The sequence below is a fragment of the Podarcis cretensis genome (genome assembly GCF_951804945.1).
Source record: "Podarcis cretensis genome assembly, chromosome: 2".
Lineage (NCBI taxonomy): Eukaryota > Metazoa > Chordata > Lepidosauria > Squamata > Lacertidae > Podarcis > Podarcis cretensis.
The window spans coordinates 48088406-48114791 of NC_137171.1; the positions used below are offsets into that span (position 1 = coordinate 48088406).

Here is a 26386-nt window from a genome sequence, read left to right on the forward strand (position 1 = left end):
CTATGCACACATATTTCTTTTCAGCTAGGCAAGTTTGTATTAATAATGCTTCTTTGGGGAATAGTGACAAAGTGCCAGGATGTCTAGAGTAAATTTTCTATTGATCAGCAAGACCCAAATTCACTCCAATTCGATATTATTTATGTTGGTAATTACTAAATAGAGTAGGCAGAGCCTGGACTGGAACCAAGATTGACATTCAGGCTTAATACTATAATGAGGCTTTAATAAACCAGTAATAGGCAGCTTCACAAAACGAAATGAGCAGTGATCACAAACACATAAATCAGTTGTGCAGATCTTAAATACATAAATGGTATTGATTTTTTAAAAATACTTATTTTTTGGTCCAAATATAATTATAGACCAAGATAGCATTGCTTGATATGGCAACAGACCTTCGCAAAAAATAAAAAAATAAAAAAATAAAAAATAAAAAATTGCAAATATTGAAAAATGATACACTATGAACATTCTTGCATTTTTTAAAAAAGAAGCTTGGAGATACACAAGGAAGGCAGAAGGGGTTATTTATGATGTCAACTGTACTGTGTCAAAACCCATCTGGTATGATACCACCAAGAGGTTGAGCTCCAGGGGTCATCAGTTTTATTTGTGGGGGAGACAGATGTGAGAAACCCTGTTAAAGATACATTCAGGTCCAGTTCCAGAGGCGCTAGTCGAAAGTCAAAGGGGGCAGAGTTACATAATGTAGTCTAATGCAGGTGCTCAGGTATCAGATTCCAAAAGGGGAAGGCGCAAAGGGCATTTTCTGTTGAAAAAAGTTGCTCCTCAGGGTGGAGATATGCAGGGCCAGGCCTTGAGATCCACTGATGGAGTTCTCAACTAAGTGACAGGAGTTGAAGTGTAGCATAGTTGGCACTCTTGAGCTTAGTCTGGCTTTTGATTGGTGCTAAGAGAAACCTGGGGCTGAGAACACCCCTAATGCCTTACAGCTTTCAGCAGTTAAACCTTGCCACAACAGCAGTGTCAATGAGAAAATGGGTAAGTAAAATCCATAGGATGGTATGCAATTGCATGTCCCATCAGTGAAAGGATTCCCACTTCTGGAATGGGACTTTTCCTCCTCTCCTCCCCCTATATATGCTACACAGCCTTCCTAGGGGTTGGGGAAACATATTCCTAAAACCAGAGGTAGCCTAAATAATAGGTTAGGCTCTGGACTAGGGTCACTGGAGAGAACCAGTCTAATTCCCTAGTATCCACTGAATAAGTCTGCAGCACATTCTCTCTTCTCTGTCATATGCCTTATTCAATTTTCTTGAAGTAAGTATTGTTTGGGGGAAGTTTCAAAGCATGAAAACCATTTAGTCAAAAGGTCTATTATTTTATTAGAATGCAGGTGGAGGAATAAAAGGGAAATAGTTTGTAAAACAGAAGATATTTTTTGACTCACCTACACATTTGAAATTCTAAGATGGCCCTAATCTCAGATACTCACAAAATAATTGTGAAGGGACAGTTGCCTGAAGTCGAAAGGAAGAGCTGAGAGCTGTCATAGGGCAGATAGGTGATGTTTTTGTGGTGCTCACAACAATGAAGAATGAACCATGTGTATCTTTCAGGGCAAAGCCTTGACACTTAGGGCTAGGCAGGAGCATCATAACGTTGAAAATGAGACTTTGGCAGCTGCCTAGAGATCAAAACAGGTGAGAGTTGAAGCTCAAAATCTCTTCTTTTAAGACAGGCCACAAATATGATATTCAGTTAGCTGTGAACATATTGAATAATTGGTATGTGCTGAAGAAGTTAAGTGTGTGATGATGCAGATAGGATACTTGGAGGACAAAAACTGAATTCTAAAATTCTCCACAAGTTCCATTTAAAATCCACTCAAGTCCTCTCACGTGTTCATTTCCAAACTCTGCAGTTTTGGGTGGTCTTAGTTTCAGTAGTTGTCATAAACAAGGGTTCCAACCTGGACTGTGCATCAGATAGAGGTGTGATATTTTAATTTTTAACTATTTTAATTTATTTCTACATTTTATTGCTTGCATGAATATGTCTGCATATTAGAGCACTAATAGCATTTACTAGACCTATATTAATGTTTGCCCTAATCTAGCAAGGAAGATCCATGTTCAGTAGCAGCATCTTGCTCATGTAGCCAGTGCTGATGCATGTCTGAATGTGCACTGCATTTTTAAATTGATTTATTTCTTTTAAAACTTATATAAAACATTAAGCATCAGTATCTGAAGAATCTTCATTGGCAGGGTGTTCCACAGAGTGTTTTCTACGGCAGAAAAAATCCCTAATCCTCAGGTCTGTCCTGCTGAGGCGCTGGAGCAGTACCTCAGATGAAAACCAGAGCATTATATATGAATATATGAAATATATGAAAGAAGGTGGTCCTGCAATATAATGCTGCTCTCAGTCCTATAAATGGCCAAGATATATATTTCATACACATGTAGACACATTTTAATACACAGACTGGTATTGTACAATTGCATTAGGTTGTGCATACACATACAGCTATATGAAAGCAGTTCCCTGCAACTAGAGAGGGTCAAGAGGGTCTCCTTCCCTTGTATGCTATCTGGGAGTTTTCCTGACTCTCCAAAGTGGATTTGGAGGAGGCACAAGAGGCATAGGGAGAGAGGAGGGGCCCCATGGTGCTAGTGTGACTTACACTAGTGGAATGAGTTTGTTGATTCCAGGCCATTGTATGTACAGGCACAAGTATGTAAACATTGAATACAATGGTGTAACAGATTATAACACTTTTATTAGTATTTGTATTAGTATTTGATTTATTTTACACACACACACACACACACACACACACACATGGCCTAGTAGGAAAACTTCATTAATTAAAATTTTATAGAGGTCATGTGCTCATATCTGGATATCTTATTTGTGATGCATTTGCAAAATATTAAATGTGAAACTGTCAATTAAATTCATATATATAAACATACAAAACCTCTGAGAAATATCAAATGTGACTGAGGTAATATAGCATTAAACATTTTTTTGAAAAACAATTGGATGTCTGGATTCTGACAAATCAGTTGGGAGAGGGTTTCTTAGAAAAAACATAAGAAATTATGCTGACACATTTTACTTTTGCTGATGAGGCACTGGTAAAGCAATGATGCAAGGAGCCACCTTAGACTAGTGTAGAACAATCAACTTCATTGCCATTGCACTAGCATAATTGGTGACTAGTGTCTAATTGGTCTGATCAGCTTTGATGGTAAATTATTTATTTTTATTAAGAGATAGAAGCAAGGGCGACTTTTGTGGTTGTCCTAACTTGCAAATTGCACTGTTCTTAGCTTCACTCTGAAGGCTTGTGGTGTAAGCTTGTATACTGGCTGTCTAATGGTAGTATCTACATATTTTAATGAGGAGGGGAATACAGAAAAGTGTATATATGCTGGCTCTTCATAAATCTACCTCATGCATTCTTCCTCTTGAAAACTGAATTGTTTCTTTTCATTAACATATGATAACTGGAATAGGTTTCGTATCACTATCCACCATTCCCATTTGGCTTGACATTTGCAGAGTTCAGATGCAGCGCTAATAATCTTTCTGTGCTGCTCACTCTAATGATGTCCATACAGTAAATGAGATGTGAGTACTGCCACCCTAATGAAAAGTATATGCGGGGCCAGAGGGGGGGGGGAGAGGGAAGATACCTGCTTAATTACAAAAAAACCCAAAAACTGTTGTGGGAATGAGTTGTTAGAAACATAATTGTTCTGATTGATTACTGAGATGTTAGAGAACTTATTTATGTATTTGTTTCTCTGTACATCAGTCTCCTTCCTTTGCTGCCTGTGTCGCTGATTTGCTGAAGTAATACTTTATTCTCCAACTGAATCCATCTTTTTATTCACAATAGACAGAGGAGGGCAATGTTAAAGTTATTTCAGAGTCTTATCTCACACAAATCCTGAACGTGTTGCAGATGCCTAAACTCACAAATAATTGCTGCAAGCAAAACATTGTTCCACCACATTATATCATCCAAATGTCTAGATCTCACTTGATATTATTCAGTAATTCAACACATGATAGAGCAAGCAAAATAAGGTAAGCAAAAAAGTTTGTTTGTTTGCTTTCTAGATAGGAGTCTTTTTTGTCCTCATCTTTCCCCAGAAGATCTTTAATAATAAATGGTTTTAGAGGGGCTTGCAGGAAGAGAAAAAGGAGCAAATATTTTCCCTTCAGAGCTCAGGTTTAAGAAAAGAAAGTAAATAATTAAGAAGTGTGGTGGTTGGAAATGCTCATAACTCTTTCACCATTTAATCTTTGACTTGTAGGCAGAAGTACAGTACATAATTGCTCTCAGTAACCCACAGGAGTGCTGACCACTTGCAGAATCCCAGTCCAGCTAATGGGGAAAAGTCAATCATCTGCCCTGTACCAAGACAAAACTTAGGCTATTTTCACAGATGATGTTTAAATCAGTTTTTGTACTTCCTCACATAATATAGATGTGCATTGGATAGAATTCAGATTCAGTTTAATACACCTTGGAACTTAAAAAACGTGAGCTTAACAAGCAACTCTTAAGGTTTCATCTTTGTTGTTCATTCTTTTTTCTTTCTTTGAGTATTTTCTAGCAATCTTTGGATCTATGTTTTTATCTTATTTACTCACTCTACATTATTTACTTTTAAGAATACAATAAAAAATACCATTTTAAGAAAGGGCTACATTTTGTAATGCAGACACCATATGCACTGCCAGCCTGAAACTGCCTCTGGGTGGCAAGAGCTCCTTGCAGCAAGCCATTTTGTACATACTGGTTTGTCATATAGATTAGCCCTGACCTCTTAATTTGGCTGCATGCTATGAAAAGCCACGGAAAAGGATATTTGCCAGTGAAGAACAAAAGCCACAAGGTGTATGGAACAGTTTCATGTAGACTCCTTTTGGTTGTTGTATTGAGAAGCAGTCCTCAGCGTGGCTCATGAAAGTGTCCTTTACTTAGAGGTCAATCTTGGGCAGTTCTATTCATGTCCTTTTAGTTTCAGGAACACAAACAAACATTCCAAATCTAGTAAAAAAAAACAGGAAATGTGTCATTCTCTTATGTAACTCTGTACCACCACCACCCCAGTCAGGAACATGCATGTTATGACTAGGGATGAGGGACAAATTCGATTTAGTTCTTACTGAAAGCTGAATCTACCAAATTCATACTTTCTGAAACAATATGAGAACCAAAATACAGCCACCCTTCAAAATTCCACGATTTCAGACAAGGAAACCGTTCTCAGCACTACCTGGAGATGCTGGTGATTGAACCTGAGACCTCATGCATAGAAAGCAGATGCTCAACCACTGAGTTACAGCCCTTTCCCTGTACCATCACATTCTGTCTTGAGCATCACCTTGAAATTCAATAATTTCTTATGCTTCAGATAGACAAACACCTGAGCAAAGGAAAGACCTATGTTTCTTCTTAGCTTTTCATATTGTTAGGCGATTTGAGACACTTAGCTCTATTTCTCAATGCCATCTCACTAAGGAGGCTATGCAGGCCTGGACCAGGACCTGGATACAGTGGTGAGCTAGATTAGAGTGAATAAAGTAAGTTTGAATTCTAGCAAGTGCTGTGGATGAGTGGTTCCTATATCTGAAAAATGGACCTGTTTACTAGAGGCCCAGCTAACCCCTGTGGCTAGGAGCACCTTCCCAGAGTCTCATCAGATGTGGCAGTGGTAGCCATTCCTGGAGCTTGATAGCTTGACCGCAGTAATTCAGGCATTGGTAACTTCAAGACTGCATTACTGCAGAGCAATCTATGTGGGGCTTTCCGTGCAATTTGTCTGGAGTCTGCAGTTACTACAGAATTGCAGTTTGGTTGCTGACCCAAATGAGATTCTGCTAGCATAGTACACCTCTGCTCAAAGTTCTGCACTAGCAGCCCATTTGCCACTGGTCCACATCCAAGGTCTCCAAGTATATGCAGCCCTTAACACTGCGGAACTTAAACACTTGCAAGTACCATATGACATTTTCTCTGTATAGTCGTACCTTGGTTTCCGAACAGCTTAGTTCTTGAACGTTTTGGCTCCCGAATGTAGCAAACCTGGAAGTCAGTGTTCCGGTTTGCAAACTATTTTTAGAAGCTGAACGTCCAATGGGCCTTCCGTGGTTTCCAAACATTTTGGAAGTCGAACAGACTTCCGGAATGCATTCCATTGGACTTCCAAGGTACGGTTGTATCTGCAAGGACTTGGGCTTCCTCTGTGGCACCACCTGTGCTCTTCTAAAGAAGAAACAAATGTAAATACAGTGGTACCTCAGGTTAAGTACTTAATTCATTCCGGAGGTCTGTTCTTAACCTGAAACTGTTCTTAACCTGAGGCACCACTTTAGCTAATGGGGCCTCCTGCTGCTGCCGTGCCGCTGGAGCACGATTTCTGTTCTCATCCTGAAGCAAAGTTCTTAACCTGAGGTAATATTTCTGGGTTAGCGGAGTCTGTAACCTGAAGTGTATGTAACCTGAAGCGTTTGAAACCCGAGGTGCTACTGTAGTAATTAATCAGCCTAGGAATTGCATCACTCAATTTGTCAAGTTCTATGTTAGGAGCTTGAAACATACACAATGGTGGGAGAGGTTTTCAATATCATTTGATATTTATCTGATACAGTAACTGGAAACATTCTGTTTGTGTCAGGCATTTTTGCATAGTGTTCACCGTGTGCCAACCTTTTCATTATGTTTGAACTGTGTGTTTCTTGTTTGTTTGCTACCAAGCATATGGCAGCTTCCCACCATCCCAGTTGGGCATTGTAGCACCCACCTGCAAGTCCATAAAATGTCCTTGGAAAAGGCAGAGCCCTTTGCAACAGAAGATTGCCATGCCAAAGTAACTAAGAGCACTGCTGTGCCATATGACAGGATACTAATGTCAACATAAATTAATATCAGGAAGGCAGAAATAATTATAACAAAGATATAGTGCTAGAAAAGTTGTGCTTTACAGAATTTGAAATGAAACTGGTTAAAGATACCATGACTCCATTTAGACAAAGAATGCAGAACCAGAGCTCCTTCAACTGTTGTTGGACTCCCAGTTTTCATTGGCCCCAGCCAGTGTGGCCAGTGGTCAGGATGTTGGATTGGTAGTCTAATAAGATTTGGAGGGCCACAGGTTCCACATTTCTGATTCAGGCCTATTCCCAAAAGCTTAAAGAGGGATCAGTCAGAAAGATCAGGGAATGGTGTTTACTGATGTATTTACATTTTTATTTTTACTGCAGTATTGTCTTTTTAGGTTGTCTACCACGTATACATTTATGGTTTTGCTTTAAATGGCCTGGGTCTAAGGTAACTGAAGGCTTGCCTCTTTCTGTTTGTTATCTGCATTTCTAAATTCATTGGGCAAAACACTGCCTTTCTGATGTTAGGCATTTGGCTAAAAGAAACAGGGCTTTCTCATTGCCGGTGTCTACTTTGAAGGACGTTCTTCCAAAGGACACCTGCCAGGCACATTCACTTTTCAAAGACACAGTGCTTTTTTTTCTAGAAAAAAAGGTGCAGGGACTCATCACAAACAGACCTCTGTACAAGTAGTAGAGGTGACTCCCCATTTGTGCAGAGGTTCCGTTTTGGGGCCCTGCGGCCATATGCAAAATTGCATATAATGGGGAGCACCCTGGAGAGTCCTAGTGGCTCAAAGAGGAGACCCGCCCCAGAGCCCAAAGAGGGCGGCTTGCAGAGCTGACGTACAGGGAGGCTTCTTCCCTGTGGCTCAGCTCTGACAGTCCATGGAACAGCCTTACCTCTTTGGCACAAGCAGGAGAGACAGGGCAGCTTGCAGAGCTGATGCGCTGGGCTTCTTACCATGCATTAGCTGTTAGCCTGGAGGCTGAAGAGCCCTTCTGTGCCTCCAGCTCACAAGGAGACCTTCTCTGGAGCCCATGGAGTATGTCCCCTTCATGTTCTGGGGAGGGTCTCCTTGTGAGCCACAGGGACGAGGTGAGAGGTGCTGGAACTGTGTTCCAGCACGTTCCAGCTCAAAAAAGCCCTGCGAAGACTGATAAAGACTTTCTCTTCTTGTAGGAAACCAACAAGAACCATGAATGATGGTAGACCCTCTTAATAGAATTCATACCCTTTCACAGGTTGTGAAGCCCAAAGTTCTATGTCTTTATCAAGTAATGATTTGACTGTGAAAAAAACAAAGAATAAATGCTTCCTATGGCGACCTTGCTTGCTTGTGTGAATTGTCATATTCAGAGTGTGCCATGCTACACATACATTCCTCCCCAAACACTCTATAATATATATCTAAATAGTATTTAGATTTTACTATTTAATAGGTTTATATTGATGCTTCCTTACATTAACCTAAAAGTGGATGAATTGAATAGTTTTTTCTGTTGAGACTAGGTATAGATTAATATGCTAGTCAACTATAAATGCAGAGAACAGGGCAGCATGAGTAGGTTTATAATTTTGGGTGATTGCCAACAATAGATTTTGCTTGCTATCTTCCAGTGGTTGTATTTATCAAGTGAATGCATTATCCTCACATGTGATTCCATATATTAGGTGTAGAGAACAACTTAGCTCCTACGCAAGTGGTATGCATGATATTCATGCACTGGTCATCTGCCAGACTGTTTTGTGCTACTCATCCTGTTATTAAACTGAAACTTGGGGGTGATTTAAGAGTGTGTGATTGTCTCTTGAAATAATTGTGCATATTTTGGGCTCGGGTGGCGGTTAGGCATTGGAATAATGTGTTGTGGTGTCGAAGGGCTAGGTGTAGCCATCGCCTGCGCCTTCAATTTTTGGGTATTCCGTTAAAGGAATCCGGTGGTCGTGTATTCTGTCCGATGCCTGCGTGGCGGGAGGCCATGGCACGGCCCTCGGTGACATCAGGGGAGAGCTTATAGTTGGATTAGCATCAACAGGCTCCACCTACTGGTAAATAAACCCCCTTGTTTTAGACTCACCCCTCTCCGAGTGGGTGGAGTCAGCTGACGTAATCCAATGCCTAAGCCAATACCTTTTCACTTGCTGTAATCAATAAAGTTGTGGCCTTTTCTTGCCCATTAACCTTATATCACATGTCCTTGTGTTTCATTCCCCTATGCGGGGATCGGGTCCTCGAACCACAACAATAGATTTTGCTTGCTATCCTTCAGTGGTTGTATTTATCAAGTGAATGCATTATCCTCACATGTGATTCCATATATTAGGTGTAGAGAACAACTTAGCTCCTACGCAAGTGGTATGCATGATATTCATGCACTGGTCATCTGCCAGACTGTTTTGTGCTACTCATCCTGTTATTAAACTGAAACTTGGGGGGTGATTTAAGAGTGTGTGATTGTCTCTTGAAATAATTGTGCATATAAAGGGTACAGAAAATATGTGCTAAAGTGAAACTGCTTTTGAGAACGTTTAAATTGCAACTGAATACTAAGGGTGCAAATGGCAGCACATAGACTCACTACATAGAAGCCAGTATAGTCCACACTGCCAGTAGTATGGCCAAGCCATTCACTCTAAGCAGAGAACCACCTCCAGAAGCAATTAGAATGACCAAAATGTGTTTCAGAGATTTCAAACTAAAGTCTTTCTTTTCAAAATAGTTTTTCACCCATGATTTCTGCATCTTGGCTTTAGTTCTGTTAAATAAACCATGACACAGTGTAACATATCATGTGTTATTGTTCACCTGAGGTTGTATTTACCTAATTTTAAGACCTGCTAAGGAACAAATGATTGCTATTATGTCCTGATATGTAAAACCACAGAATTCAAAGAGGCTGCACTTTCTTTTTCCCATGACTGTATTTGTTATTTTATAGAAACAATATGATCTGTGTTGGTATGTGTGAAATTGATATCTTCCAATGCGGCATACATTGTCTTGCCTTGAGAAATTTCACATTCACTTATATGCATATTATGGAATTTCAATTGCAGTATTGGTGGATTTTATTGCCTATGAAAATACTGAATTTCAGGCTTTATCCTATTCCAGATTCATAACAGCTTAGTAGTAAATGGTGAAATGTCTATGTTCTTCAAAAAAAATATTCACGAAACTGCATGAATTGGACAGATACTCATTCTAAGGCTGTTTAGTATACCTCAAACTTTTATCTACCAAGATTCCTAGAACCTAGGCAAGAGCTCAGCTGGTATAACATGAGACTTTTAATCTCAGGGCTGTGGGTTTGAACCCCACGTTGGGGAAAAGATTCCTGCACTGCAGGGGGTTGGACTAGATGATCCTAATGGTCCCTTCCAACTCTACAATTATAGGATATTATTAAGTGTGTTCAACTACAAGACCATAATGGAGATTGGTCATAGCTTAGCGATAATGCATGCTTGGCGTGCAGTAGAGAGTTGCAGTAGAGAGTTGCAGTAGAGAGTTGCTTGGCGTGCAGTAGAGAGTTGGCGTGCACCGGAGAGTTGCTACCAACCTGAGCAGACAGTACTGAGCTAAACTAACCAATAGTCTCAACCTTGTGAAGGCATTTTACATACTCATACTCCACTATACATATTACAGCGGTACCTCGGGTTAAGAACCTAATTCGTTCTGGAGGTCCGTTCTTAACCTGAAACTGTTCTTAACCTGAAGCACCACTTTAGCTAATGGGGCCTCCTGCTGCCGCTGCGCCGCCACTGCGTGATTTCTGTTCTCATCCTGAAGCAAAGTTCTTAACCCGAGGTACTATTTCTGGGTTAGCGGAGTCTGTAATCTGAAGCATCTGTAACCTGAAGTGTCTGTAACCCAAGGTACCACTGCATATTGTTATGGTTACTGCACTGGAGATCCTATATTTGAAAAGGAAATCCCATTAACTTTCCTGCTTTTGTCTCTCACTCTCCTGTTAGTCTTACGAGAGCTCAGGAAGTTCGACTTTCATGTTTCCCTGTCACAATGTTTCAGTTGCAATACTTCATGTCAGCCTTCAGTATGTCACTGTGTGCCTTACAACCTCTCAATAAAGTTATGGCATCTGTTCACCTGAACATTTACCCTCCCACTCACGCCTACTTCCACCTGCCTGCTGAAAAAAATATAAAAAGAATAATTCACAGGAATCTTTTTTCAAAATATAAAAATAATGTACTCAGTGAATCTGGCTGTGACAAACACAAGCTTAATCAGTAGTTTTTGCAAATAATTACCCTTTTAATGGATTCAAGAAAAATAATAATACACAAATGGGAAAATGTCCTCAAGAGGCAAAAGAATGATAACTTTAAGCCCTTTAAAAGTTGGAGACATGGTTTTTAAAAATTCAGCATTTTAAAACAATAGGTGGAATTCCTTTGCAGGATTAATTTGCCATCCCATTTGTTTTACTAGTCCCTTAAGATCAGTTTATCTGCCAATGTTATGCTTCATTCTTAAATGCTGATAGCCTTCCTGAAATAGTGTTTCTGGGAATGGAGTTTCAAGATAGCCTTTTTGATTCTCCATGCTGAGTGAGATAAATGTAAAATTTTTACAATTGTCAATTACATCTTAGGTTAGTTGACTTGGCTTTCTTCACTCGTATATGTGGCTTAGACGTGGTAAGGGGAATAGAAATGGTGCAACCATGATTTCTATTACAACTGTAAAAACTGCATTTTCCTTAAATGAATATATTTTACTATTCAAAAATATAAATACATTTCAGTAAAAATATAAAAGACAGGGGAAATTTTATTTCCTTTTATACTATTTTTGAGATTTTAAAAGTCTGGGCAAATAAAAAAAACTACCGTACTTAATTTGGCCCCAACAAGAATGCTATGTTAGTGCCAGTCTTACTTCCTTTTGGAGGGTATTCCAAAGCCAGGGTTCCCCTGCTAAGAAAGTCCCCTCCAAACTGAGCCTAGGGCTTGCCGATTGGAAGGTCGGTGGTTCGAATTCCCACGGCAGGGTGAGCTCCCGTTGTTCGGTCCCAGCTCCTGCCAACCCAATAGTTCGAAAGCATGTCAAAGTACAAGTAGATAAATAGGTACTGCTCCGGCGGGAAGGTAAACGGCGTTTCCGTGTGCTGCTCTGGTTCACCAGAAGCGGATTAGTCATGCTGGCCACATGACCCAGAAGTTGTCTGCGGACAAACGTTGGCTCCCTCAGTCAGTAAAGTGAGATGAGCGCCGCAACCCCAGAGTCGTCCGCGACTGCACCTAACGGTCAGGAGTCCCTTTACTTTACCTTACATGGGTAAATACATAAAGCACCTCTCTTCCAGACAGAACTCAGATAAGGGTCTCATTGGAGACCTTCGTGTACAGGCAGCTTGATATATGCAAAAATACATATTTGGGTCCTTAGCAATTGAGGTCTTTAAACACAAGCATTTTTAATTGAGTTTGGAAACAAATAAAAACAGTGTAATTCCTTCAGAATAGATGTAATATTATTCTATCTAGACTAACCAGTCAGAATTCTGTTCTAATTGCATCTTCCAAACCAGCAGCCACATATGCAATGCATTGCATTTATCCAACTGGAAGGTTGAATCACTATAGCCAGGTTATTTTTGTCCAGGAAAGGCTATAGCAGACAAGCCAGCCAAAATTGGCAAAAGGTGATCTAAGGCTACTTGGATCTATAATTACAGTGTTGGAGTTGTATGCTTATTCCTTTGGTGGGAATGCAAACCCGCCAGTACTATTTGCACACCCAGTTCCTAGTCCTGGGAAGCACCTACTCAACTTGTCAGGGTTCAGCTCCAGTTTATTGATCCTCATGTAGTTCATCACCAAGTCCTGACAGTGGTTCAGCATTTCTACAGCCTCACCTGATCAAGGTGACAAGGAGAAATAGTTGTCCTGAGACACCTAACTCCAAATTCCCAATTTTATATAGCTGTTTTTAAAAAATGGGTGATTAGACGGAAACTTGTGGGACTCTACAAATCAAATGCCATGAACAGAGCAAAAACCAAAACCAATCTTACCTTCTGAAACTGACCTTGCGCATATGTACAGAACCAACTGATTTTGAAAATTATTGTCTTGTGTCCTTATTTCACACGTGACCCTTCTGAATGGATATTGCAGTGCAAAAGTGATATTAGTGGCTTCATTCACCTATAACTCTAGTGTCATGAGCATGAATCTATACAAGTACCCCTTTCCTGTCTGATGTCGAATTGTTTTTGTTTACACATGTAAACTTCTTAAAACAAAATGTAGTGGAGGGAAGTGCTTAATCACTGTGGTGCTTGCAAATCTTAACCAGGCAGTTCATTTGATAGTTTAACCTTTCCAGTGTAAATTATTGTTTGAGATACACCATTTAGCCTTCTGTAAAAGTGTTTTTCCCCCCTACTTGCCTGAGTGACAAACACATGTCACATATTTTATTTTATCCTGGGGTTACAACACAGTGTCTGTATAAACAGATGTATTTTATATCAACATCATAAATAACAGAATTCAGATACTAATTAAAATATTATAGCAGGAGAATCTAATATTTCACTCACACTACCCTGCTTAATGTGTAAGTATAACAATAGTGTGAATGGGATTTCAGTTCAAGGAATCTACTTGAGGTCATAAAAATCTTACAGGGAATGGGAAGTAGAGTGGCTGAGCTCTGCTGAATTAGATCCTATTACCCTGCACTAATTAAAACTAAAGTTTCTAGCATGAAAAAGGTCCAAGTGACTGTATTTTAATAAGCAATGGTTGGTTTGTGTTACATAATAGTTACAGCATACAATCTTTCTGTGCTAACCTTATCGTACTTTCTAAATGCTTGTACAGTAGTACACACTTGTAACAGAGCCACATATTATCTTAATAAGAAGTATAAAGCTAGGATTAAATTTCATTCATCTCTTTAGCTAATGCATTTCTAAAATCAAGTTAAATAAGCAGTTGGCTGAGCACACAGGTCACGTTAATAAGTTCTGAGTCCAAGATTTAAGAAGGAGAATCTCTTGATTCCTTTATGGCCATTTGAAGATTATATAAAGGGCTTTATAACCATAATTTGCTTTTCTATTTAAACAAGGAATGTTTATGAGTAAATATAGTATCAACTCCTATAGAAATTATAATATTTAGCATTAGTATTAACCCAAATTACCTTCCAAATAGTAGATAATAAAATATAAATCTTTTTAAATATGTACTGTATCTCATATTTCTACGTTGCAATCTTTTATTGCAAGCAACACCCAACACAGCATAGAAAGCAAAAAAATCCTAAAATAAAAATGTCATGATTAAAATCATCAACAGAAATTTAAGCATGCATATGTGGCTTTCAAAGTGAAATTATAGAAATAATAATAATTTGCTAGTCCATATAGTTCTTTTTCCTCCTTAATATTCAATATTCCCTTATGGATCAATTCTTCCAGGCCCAGAGTACCTTCTGCAGGGTGCTAAACTGAATTGATAGTGCACAGTAGAGGTTACAGTTTGACACTGTAAATGCTCCTGCATGCCACTTTTCATTAATGTTCCAAATGTGGATATGTTTGCCAGTGCAAGATTGTAAGATATGTTTAGTGGATAACGGCTGTTCTCTGTAAGGTATTACTCCTTTCAGCTGCTTATGATTTGATTACAGTCAAAAAGGCTTTCACAGTAGCCTTAATTATAAATGGAGCATAGTAATCTGAAACCTGACATCACACAAACTGTAATCTTCCTCTGTCAGCATCAATTTAAAGGCATTCTCCTTCCTTCCTACCGTTCTCATCTCTACCCCCCCCCCCATTTATTTTAAATGCTGATTTGATCTTTCTGCTTATCCTTTTTTTCTTTTCAGGGTGTGTCCTACAATAATCCTTGTTTTCATTAGAATATAGGGCAACACACACAAAAGTACTATTATCCTTAGGTGGGCACTATTCTCCCAGAATTTTCCACCATTCATTAAGCGTGTGAACTGTTCTGTCAATATTTATGATGTTAGCACAAGCCCTTGATTGAGTTACAAACTTGTATTCAATTAGGGGGCATGTAATTTTGTAAATATTAATAGCATAAAATAACAAAGGTTTTCCATCTGTGGTACCAGTCCTGCTCCATGTCTACCCAAATAATTTTTCCCCAGGATGATCTTACAACAAAGCTAAAAGGAAGAGAAGAAATCAATGACAGGCTCTCTTTTCTATTTATGTCACCCTTTCACATTCAGCATTGTGGTTAGAGCAGCTTTAAGAATGAGTTGAGTATTTAATGGAATAGCAACAATAGTTGATGTCAATTGGAAATGAAAAGGACTAGCATAGAATTTAATCTATATTATCCCAGAAATTGGTCAGAGCATGCCCCAACCTCATTTTAGCCTTGAAGGATAGACCTGTAATAGTGTGATATATAGTTCTCCAGACATAATAGATAGAGGGTAGTCTTTCTCTGTGTTGTGGAGGATTGCTGAGAGATTGCAAAGAAGAACAAAATAAAACATCTTATAAAATAGAGAGAGTTCTGGAAATGATGGAACATTGCTGGAGGAGGGGGGAAGTAGTGCTCCAGGTATTCACAGTATTTTTTTAAATCCCTACAGAAGTGCTGTCGTGCTTGTATAATATGACTAGTGATGTAGTAGAGTTGTCCTCAAGTTTCCTGTTTGAACAAACACTGTTGATTACTAAAATAACACTAAATTATTTTAATATAAAATGCAATTAAGATCTAGGGCCTCTAAGAACAGTCAACCATCTTATCAATATCTCTGGGAGACAGATGGCCCTCCTACAATTATTAACTCTTCACTCTCCCAGTGGACTTGCATGCACTTTACTCCAAGGAAGTACTTGGTGTTGGTTGCCACAGATTTTACAGGCACCATCCAATAGGTACCCAGCTGCTTGTGTAACCACATTTTACAGAGCTTTCTCTACCACAATGGTATTGCTGGTGGTGGTAGTATAGTGTGGGCAGGTAATCCCTCCCCTTACCTGGCCTGGTTTCCCTGGCAACGCTTCCTCCAGGTGGGATTGGACAACTCACTGGGGTAGGCGGGGACCTCCAGGTATCCCACCTGAGGGAAGGCAAAGCCTATGCTGATGGGGCCACTCCAGATCCAGGGCTGCACGCGTCCACGCAAAAGGCGCCCCCCGTTTTAAGTGGGGAGCGGTCATTGCACTTTGAACACTGAGGAAGCTCACCATTTTCATAAAAATACACCCTTGGCAGAAGACATCTGGATTCCCGACAGTGACTGAGTAACTGCTGCATTTTAAAGCCTCAAAGGAACACCATTTTGGTTGTACTATGGCCCATCAGCCTCCATCTGGGCAGCCAGACAAAAGTACCTCCCCTTGGATCCCTTTAACGGATACCCTGATTCCTTGGACAGGAGTGGGGTGTTCCCAACTCTCTGTCCGCTTAGACTCAGGATCCAACCTAATGCCTTATCCATCACTTGAGTTGGCCCCAAAATACTCACATCTGCAACCCCAATCCCTAATGCCACTGCACACATCAAGCAACCAAACTTCATTGCCAGCTGACAAAAACGCACCAAATTGGGTCTGTATAGAGCCCCATTGTCAAATCTGATGCCAGGATGCCAAATGATCTGGTCCTGAGTGCCAACATGTGCTGCATCACCTTGTTCATTGACTCATGTTCCAGCAGTTCTGATCACAGAATTGTCATTACTGGGTGCATTGTGTACAATGCCTTGAGGTCCAGTGCTGCTGCGAATGTGAGGTTGATGCCTTTCTAGTTTACCAGATTATTTTCACCTAGCTGAATGATCGGGGCATCTGGCAGGCTCACTACTGAATTGCATGAGGTCAGATACGGCTTCAGGCCTTCCCATGTCATACCCCTTCGACAAAGCCATGTAATATGTAATATGGCCTCAGCCCATATGTTCAGGCTGAGGTGTTGGCCCCATGGTGTTTGTGTAGCTTGCATCCATATCCAATATACAATGTTGTGATCACAGATCCACACAATCAACAGCAAGCTTTTTTAGCTCCAGCCATGCTTTCTCACCTTCTCCATTTTATCAGGAATGGGTGTTTGGGTCATGGAATAACCAAAATAAATAAGTTATAGGGGTATAATTGTATAACAAATGTATCTTTAACCCTGGATCTAGAAAACAGTGGAATTTTAAATGAAGCAAGTAACAAACATTTGTCCCTAGGATGTAGGTTGTAGGAAAATTGAGCAGGGGGAGTAGGGAACAGAAAATTGAGCATAAGGGGGGAGAGAGGGTTTCTACCTGAAGAGCTATAACACAAATAACATGCTGACTTAGTTCACATGATCAAATCCTTGTTTAATATGTCAGAGTACACACAAACTCATATTTAGGACGGTATGGGTGGATCCCTCACACAGGGTGCCAAGTCGAGGAGGTGCAAAATTGAGAAGACATAATTTAGACGATCCATTTCGGAGTGCCAAATTTTGGGCTCCCACAGAGCATCATATGCAGATACTACATTTGAGTGGGAAAACAAGCTAGGAAGCTGCAGTCAACCATTTTATGCAAACCAGGAACTGTGGATAATGGCCTGCAAACACCCAGGAAGTGAAAGCCAACTTTAAATCGTGGTTTCATCTCTTAGCTTGTTTAGAAACCATTAACCATAGTTTCCTGATTCACACCTAACAGGAAGCTATACGTAACTGCCGCATCGTGGTTTGCTTCTCCACTCACGTGAAGTGAGTAGCAAAGTAAGAGCTCATGCATATCCTGATTTATTAAGCCAAATTTGATCATGTCAATGTGTTCATTGTAACACTGGAAGAAAATTATATATTACGTGTGGACCGTGTCTCAGAACATTAACATTGACAACCATGACACAGCAGGCAGCCAAAGCCTATTTAAACTAGAGGGAGATTATTTATATGCCTTGCTGCTCACCTCCTACTGCTTAACTTCCTGCTTGGCCTAAAATGCCAAGAGATAGCTTTGGCTTTAACAGAAGCATCATGGGAATTGTAGTCATCACCACAGGGAACTCTGCTGATTATCCGTGCCCACAGCTGCCCTCTATAGGCCTACAGCCTCTTGTTTCTGTGCACTGGGAACAGTGTCCAAGGCAAAGGGAGGGCCGGGAGAAAAGAACAGCATTCCTTATTAACTTGAAGAGGAAGACAACATACGGCTAAAAAAGAAACAGGTATTTCAGCTGACAAACCTAAGCCTAAACATTATGTTGGACTGAGGAAAATACCCCGAGTCTGATTACAGGCCTACTCATTCACCTGCGTTTGCCTCAAGACTTCATATGACATTCAAGTCAGGGGGTTTCTGCCAGTTCTGCCAGTATTTACCTTGAGGAATAGTGAGAGAGGGGATTGAAGAAGCTTAAGCTTTATTCCTTACCTCCAGCCTGAAGAAACAGGTACTTTTATATATATATAAATGGGACATCGGTTATTATTTGAATGATCTGATTGGTGGTGTTGGGTTAGAGCTGTGCTACCCTGTTTTGTAGTGATTAGTCAGCATGCATGAACATGCTGCACATTCACAATAAACCACAATAAATGTTTGAAAGACCCTTTATAAATGAGATATGGAAACTCTCTCAGATTAAACCATTCTTTAGACTAATGCATAGTATCACAGTAATAATTGGATCCAAATAACTTGGGTCCCAAATAATTTAGACCCAAATATATGCAGGATATCAGAGACAACCCTTGTCCAAATTCCATGTTTAGGAGTAGTACATCACACGTATCTACAAAAAATAGGAGGCCTTTTCTATGATGGTGCCACAACTCTGAAATACCCTCCTGATTGTGGTACTCCTGGAACTTAAACTATTATATCTGGCACCAGATTAAAACCTGTTTATTTGCTCATGTATTTTAGATGGTGGTGTTTTTAGGTAGTTGAATGCTTTTATTCCTCTTAATTTTATTGTATCGCTGCTTGAGTTTTATATTTGTGTCCCACCCTGAAAAGTATTTTGGGGTATAGGTCAATTTATAATAATTTAAAATAAGTATATAGAACTGAGATGCTTTAAATTATTTGCTCACAATGCACTTATGTGCTGTATTTTTAAATTGGTAGAACTGCTTGAAAGGAAATTTGTTAACGTGAAGTAATAAAAAGGCTACTTTACATTTCCATAGCTTCAAAATATTAGGAAAGATACATTTTCTTGAAATAACAAGTGGGGATTTGATACTAATTTTTTTAAGGAAAGATATCTGAAGGTTTATTAGCCTGACAATTTGATGCTACTCTTGGGGACTACACGATTCCTTGTCCATTCCTTGACACTCTGAAGTCCTTGTTGTGACATGGGCTACAGGGTCCTGGAAAGTGCATGCTTTGCATAAGTGTGACACCAGGTTTGATGTCTAGCATCTGCATTTTATTAATTTGGGAAGAATATATTGGTTTGATATTTTCAGCCATCAAATGGCAGTCAGAACCATTATAATATGATAGGAAAATAAATGATAGCTTTGTTAAGCTTTACTTGGTAAAAGACGTGCCCATTGTTCTGAAGCCTCCTATAGCAGCTCAGCCCTTTATACTGTGCTTTCCCCCCTGCAGCCAGACATTTCTACTCCTTTCTTATTATGGTCTCTATGTTCTTCTGTATATCCAGCAGAACTGCAGAACATGTTCTTCAGAGAGGTGGTTGTTGTTGTTTGATTCCCTGGTGGGCAGGGTTTAAGCGCTGTAAATCTCCCAACCATGCCTCTCTCATTAAATATCATTGCTTACAGCCTTTTATCCCATTGTAGAAATTGCCCTGTGAGAACTGGCAATAATGAGGATGGGGATAGATCAGTCAACATGTGTCCTAGATATCTTGTCTACATTTTGCGCTGTCATCATTCATGTTTCATCACAAATTCCACAGTGACAAGCTAAAAGGTTACCATTTAAAATGGTGATTAATGTAGTGATGTTTGAAATTAGATCCACTGCAAATAATATGAACATAGATCTTATAAGTTGTTTCCAGTGCCTTTCTAAACTGGGGAACAAAGTGTGTTGCACATGTTCTTGGGTTAAAAGGTCAATGAGCATATGCTGGGGTTAATTATAATTCTCCCTATTTGAGATTACTAGGGAGGTGAGAGGGAAAAGGTTAGGAAACAGAACCACAGCTGACATTTATAAGCTTATCTTAATTAATATATCTTCTGTCCGGTGCATGAAATTACTTCCTCCTTTGCATGTGTCTGCATTAAAGCTATGTAGAGATCTGGGAGCAATAAGCGTATCTGTACTTTTAGACTATAGTAGCAATACTTCCTTGTTAGATAAAATTATTTCATATACTCAAAACTGAATATAAGGCATAAAATAAACAAGACACTTTGACTGTGGTACAGTGGTACCTCAGATTAAGTACTTAATTCGTTCTGGAGGTCCGTACTTAACTGAAATTGTTCTTAACCTGAAGCACCACTTTAGCTAACGGGTCCTCCTGCTGCTGCCGCGCCACCAGAGCATGATTTCTGTTCTCATCCTGAAGCAAAGTTCTTAACCTGAAGCACTATTTCTGGGTTAGCGGAGTCTGTAACCTGAAGCGTATGTAACCTGAAGCGTATGTAACCTGAGGTACCACTGTATAAGAAAGCAAAAGAGACTAGCTAAAAATGTGAATGACAGGAATGACAGAAGACTAGAAAGTGATAGAATGAGGAACCCTTAAGATGGAGATTGCAAACAATAAACTAGTCCCTGTTAGGTGCTGCAGTTATCAGGTTACCCATAGAATTATGGGATAAGGTGTGAGACAGATCTCAATAACAGCTGGACTTTATATTTTCAAAAAATGGAGACGCCATTGTTTCCTTATCCCATAATTCTATGGGTGACCTGATAACTGCAGCACCTAACAGGGACTAGTTTATTGTTTGCAATCTCCATCTTAAGACTGCATTTAAATGCAGACCTCATGACTACAATATCCAACCTAATATTTGTATTTTTTTGTTTTTGATTCCTCATCCATCTCATCCCCTGCTTTGTGTACCATTTAGCCTGATGAAAAGTTCTGGGAAACTTTTAAGATTTCCTATTTTGTGATATTTTGGGTGGATCTTAATATGCATATAGCCCTCTTGTGGATTTTAATATTGGCTCTTATGGACCAATGCAGCTGTATTTCCTTTTTATGCAGCTTAAAAGTAACATCCAGCTACTGGAAATATTGGTTAGTGTCATATTGATTCAGGTAAAACTAATTGAGCTAGAAAACTGGATGTTCTTGGAAGAATAGGTGACCAGTAGGAAAGCAGACCATAACCCTTCTGATTCAGCCCTAGTGATAGAATTTTATAGGAAGACAGTGTTCCTTTGACAAAATTACAATACAAGTCCTGCATATATTCAAAACATATACGGAGCTAGATTAATATATGTATTAACATCAGCAATTAATTATTCGAAGGCATTACATTGCCTGCAACATTTGATACAACTGACAGAATTTAGCATACTGAATTAGCATATTGCAGTGTACTGCTATGGATGACCTATTTCTCTGTATCCTTTGAGAATTAAGATAGAGGAAGCTCTTGCAAGAGAATCCTTGACCTCAGCAGTTAGGCAGCAAGTCGATGGGTAGATGAAATACTGTAATCTCTATCAGGGCAGTGCAAGAGAACAGGGACGTTTGTCAGCATGAAGCAACCTTTAATTTTCTGTTTGTATGACATTGACTCAGACTTGGCTCATGTTCTCCAGTATAAAACTTCATAATTATGAAGTGCACACAAAGCCACATTCATACAAATTACCAAGTTTCCACAAATTTTCTCACCATGGTTGCCTTGGCAAATGTCCCTTCTGCAAATATCTGTCTCCCAGTGATAATCTTGAAGCTGAGTGCAACAGGGATGAGCCTTCATTTTTCCTCCTGAGCTATGGACTAAGATGGAGGGCAGGGGGTTGTTCCTATCATGCTGGCGTCGAATGTCTGATGCCAAAGACAACACAAAGGAGGGATAAGCCCAGCCATAATTTCTGACCACTGCAAAATGAAAATATACATTCAAGTTCCTCTAACCTAGCAAGGCTGAGCCATTTAAAGGGCACATCTACTCCATACTGATTATATCAGCTAACCACCTGTTGTGAGGGGATTTTTTTACAGTATAGCAGTGAGCACAATAGTTATATATGATGATCTCTCGATTGGTTCCCATCTAAACAACTATAATTAGAACTGCAAATGCTGCCCGATGTGGTATATATCTAGTGCCAAAAAAGTGACATCTGTGTATTGGAACCCACAGTGTGCAAGAACCAATCAAGCTGGATTTTCAAATTCACATTGTTTCTTATTTTCATGATAGAGCACTGTGATAGCAGTTCTGGACACACACACACACGGTATACAGGAAAGTGAATGCTTTGGAAAAACTTGGGAATATTTTGGGGGGTTGCTGTTTAATATTTTCATACATGAGCTCAGCAGTACCTGCAACACACAATCTACAATAACTGTAATAAACTGTTTGTAACAAAGCATTTGCAAGCTTGGTGTAATGGAGGGGGTTGGTATTGCATGGTAACAAGATGACTTTTTTCTAATATGGTTTTTAAATGTGATATTTGGAAACCATGATTTTAGTTTTTAGGTATCTTATTTAATCCAACCATAATACAAACACTAACATTTGCTCAATCTACTTTATAAAATGTAGGATGAAGTTCTTATTTTAAGAAGGGCTTTGGTTATACAGTATGTTAAAAGAAGGAAAGCGGGTCTCATGTTGGGTTTCAATCTGAGGTAAGAATGTGTGTATCTCCTCATGTGATAAAATGTGAGAATGCCTTTCCTGGATATTGAAGCATGAAAACTAGATGCACAAATCTCTGCCAGATCCACTTTCTGCTGACTTGCCATAATGTTGAAAGCTCCTGAGAGTAAAAGGGAGATGTTTTAAACAGGAAAGGTTTTCCTTAAAGATGTAGGTAGGTAGCTGACCCTGAATAAAGTATCCTTCACTTTCAGTTCTGACTGAAAAAACTACTAAAGACTCTTTCTAGCTCTTTTAACATTGGAATCATCTTTAAAATTCAAATAAATTTTGGAAATAGAATGTGTTCTAAATAAAGCAAAAGTCATGAAGCAAATTCCTGCAGAAAATACAGAGAACAGATAAATAAAACACACATTTCTGCATATTTTCAGTTGAAAAATTATGATAACTGTAAAAGTGCTTACTATAAGAAACACAAATACTGTGAGTATGTCTGTGGAATTAAAACCTGAGATGGAGTTGTAGCATTATAGTAGATCACATATATTGCATGTAAAACTCCCAGGTTATTTCCCTGAGTTCTTCAGGTAGGACTGGGAAATATTCCTCTTGGATACCTGTTGCCAGCCAGTTTAGAAAATATTAGACTGAAGAAACGACACAAAATATGACAAGTTTTATAGAACATGGTTCAGCTTTATTTCCTGCACATGGAATGCAGCTTCCTATGAGATACACAATCACAAACATTGGAAGCATATAGTTTACAGCTCATGGTTAGTGATGATTGAGCTTAACCCATTTCAGATGACACAGTATGCCAAACCTTGGCTTAGCTCAGTGCAGTACAGGAGCAAAAGGACCAGGAAGAAGCAGAGTGCCATCCCAGTAAGCCACAGGTTGACTTACCATATTGTGTGAATGAGGCCATTATAGATCTTTGTCCAAAATACATTCTTAGCCTTCTGAAATTTTACTTTAGTGTTAAACTAGATGTATTTTCAAGGAATAAATGAGTAACAGTATATATCTTTTTCAGCGTATATATATTTCTCTTCTTAATTAATTGAACATTATAGTCTCAGAGTAGATAGTGAATGCTAAATTAAGATTCTCACTTAAGGCATTTACCTTATTTATTAATAACCTACAGAATGTTGATGCATTTTTTGAGAAAGACATTTAAAAGGAGGGGAAAGGCTTTTGTAGAAAGAAATTGCCTTACACTTAGTCAAAAATAATTTTAAAACTAAAAAAATCCATGAGGGATGGTCCAGTAAGTCCCTAATGTATGCCTTAGTTGCATAAAACTCTTCATGTGTAGGTGGGTAACCGATGGGGAGATGGATAGATCAGGCAAGTTGCTTGTGTTCTTGAACGAAACATGGTAAAAAGCCTTCAAATTATTTCACAAAGTTAAAGAGTAGTTATCATCCAGATCACATAAAGCTAGTTTGTTTTTCTCGTGATAATTGGGAAGGGGACTGTCTTAAAGGTAATTATAAAATTTATAATTGGGTGACTTGTAAAGGCAAACTGAGAGTTTGTCTTCTGATCCCAGAACTGAACTAAACCCTGAACTCCATTGACATTTAGGCCCAGCTTGTAACAGACTTGCCCATGCCATCCTCCCCACACTTTCCCACACTTTATATTTAAAATGTGAATGTTCCAGTGTTATCAACAGTAGATATTTCTCTTAAGTAGAATTCTATCGGTATATATTTTTTTCCTAAGTAAATTCAACTGACAAAATTCAATTTACTTGAGATAAAATTTGGATGGATTATCTGGAAAGCATTCTTAGAATGGTACTGATGTTGAATCACTCACTACTTCTTATACTACAATTGGTGCAAGCAGTATATTCATATGAATGAGCTCATTTTGTATCTCTAAGTTATTACCAGAAGCAGGATTGTCCTTAGGGTGGTATTCAATTCTCTGATTCTTACTTTATATTTGTTCTGTATGTAATAGATAAGCACATCTAGTGCAAGAATATGTGCTTTACTTACTAGTATTTAATGATAGATAATTTAATCTTTGTACATACTCAACCAAATAGTATTCTCATTATTTATTGTACTATGAAACTGATTTTTTAAAGTTTACCCTAATGTAAATTACAGAAAAGCAGTGTATGGCACATGGATTTGTTTTTCTTTTCAGTGCTTTGATAACTAAGTCATCAGAGCTGTTTACATTTGAAAAAATCTATAATACTTAAATGTTGATCCCTTTTTTCTTTTCTAAGTCTGTATTTAAATCTGTTTTGTGGAAATAATAAATATAAGGGGTGAGGGGGGTAGATTTCCTCTACCAATCTGATTTAAATGGAAAGTGACAGCCAAGCTAGCATAAGCTATTATGGTAGACATATATAAAACTTGACAACTTTGCTAAAATCCTCTTTCCTCTTTACTTTATATCTTTTCCCTTGTCTAACTGTAAACACCAGGACACTTGGGTAGCAATCCTGGATACAACAGGAAGTCCCATAAGAGAGAGTGCAAGTACAACTGAATGCAATTATTTTACTGTAGTGTGTAAAGTCCAGTGAACTCACATTTAATGGAGACTATGTTTCAAATCATATTCTGTGGTTGGATTATATATATAAATTATTAGTCTTCATTTCTAGAATGCTCACAAAATATCTGTCTTGTAATGGAAACAAAGCTTTGGACTACCAAATTACTTTTAACTTAAGCAGTTAGCAAATTTATTTTAAATTTTCTGCTCAGATAAGGTCATACACATCTGTCCTATTGATTCTCATGGCCATTACAGCGACTTCTTGTCCTGTGTACCATGTTGAGGTATGAGGCTGGTAAAGGTGTGGCTGCCATCACTTTGAAGTTTGCAAGCAGTCTGTGTTGAAACCATTTTCAAACAGACTTCAAAGCTATGTTTCTCAGCACCTATCAGCTGCTTGGTGCTATGTAGTTTCAGGTGTTCGTTTGTTTTTTTAAAAAAAGTTACAATAGAATACCAGCTCATCTACATTTTGTCCCTATGCTACCACCTTTGCTCATAATTGCCATGTTGTCTGCATTGTCTGAACCAAGTTATCATCTGTTTGAAGGACTAGTTCCCACTTTTTGGTGATAAGGGCAAATGAGCATCTTCGCCTCGATGCCTTGGCTAAGAAGTTCTCAGTTTTCTAAACCAATCAAGGCAACACCCAATTGCTTATCGATTACTACTGAGAGCCCTAAGCACTTACATAACCTTCCAGTTAGTAGCAAAACAGACCAACCAAGAGTCATGTATCCCTCTATTCAGAAAATTACAGGCAACCTCTACCTTTTGTTCACCTTGAAATTTCCCTTTCAGTTTCCACTTTGCTTTTTTGTTTTTCGAAAGCAAAGTTGTTGGACTCCTAGATCAGTGATGATCTTCCTCTTCCATCCCCCCCACTCACTCACCTGGATGAAATCCCTAGTTGCCTATGGTAACTAGGTAACATGCTAAACATGATTAAAATCTTTCGCTCTTCTTCCATTCCTATTATTTCTTCTCTCTTTCTATCCACTTTCCAGTTTATACCACTTTCTCTTCCCCACTTACATTGAAGCATCACAGCATGTCTACTCTTGGCTTGTAGCCACCTCATCTTTCTCTTTATCCATATCTTTTTCTCCCTTCCTCTCTTCTGGGACAAGCCTTCAGTAATTTGCCTTACAGTGTGCCTTTTTTAACTTTAGCAATAAAACCTGTTTGTTTGTT

General features: G+C 38.9%; 1 protein-coding gene across 14 annotated transcripts in view; it reads left to right on the top strand.

The window, feature by feature from the left end:
- Positions 1 to 26386, top strand: part of TENM2 (teneurin transmembrane protein 2) — a 716795-nt gene that overhangs the window by 179800 nt on the left and 510609 nt on the right. For 3 of the 14 annotated variants that reach the window (XM_079964738.1, XM_079964741.1, XM_079964743.1), the window contains exon 1: positions 17938 to 18309. The exons of the other annotated variants lie outside the window; for them this stretch is intronic. The gene's annotated coding sequence lies outside the window, so the exon portion shown is untranslated. Of the gene's footprint in view, positions 1 to 17937; positions 18310 to 26386 lie in introns of those variants that run through there. 14 annotated transcript variants of the gene reach the window in all.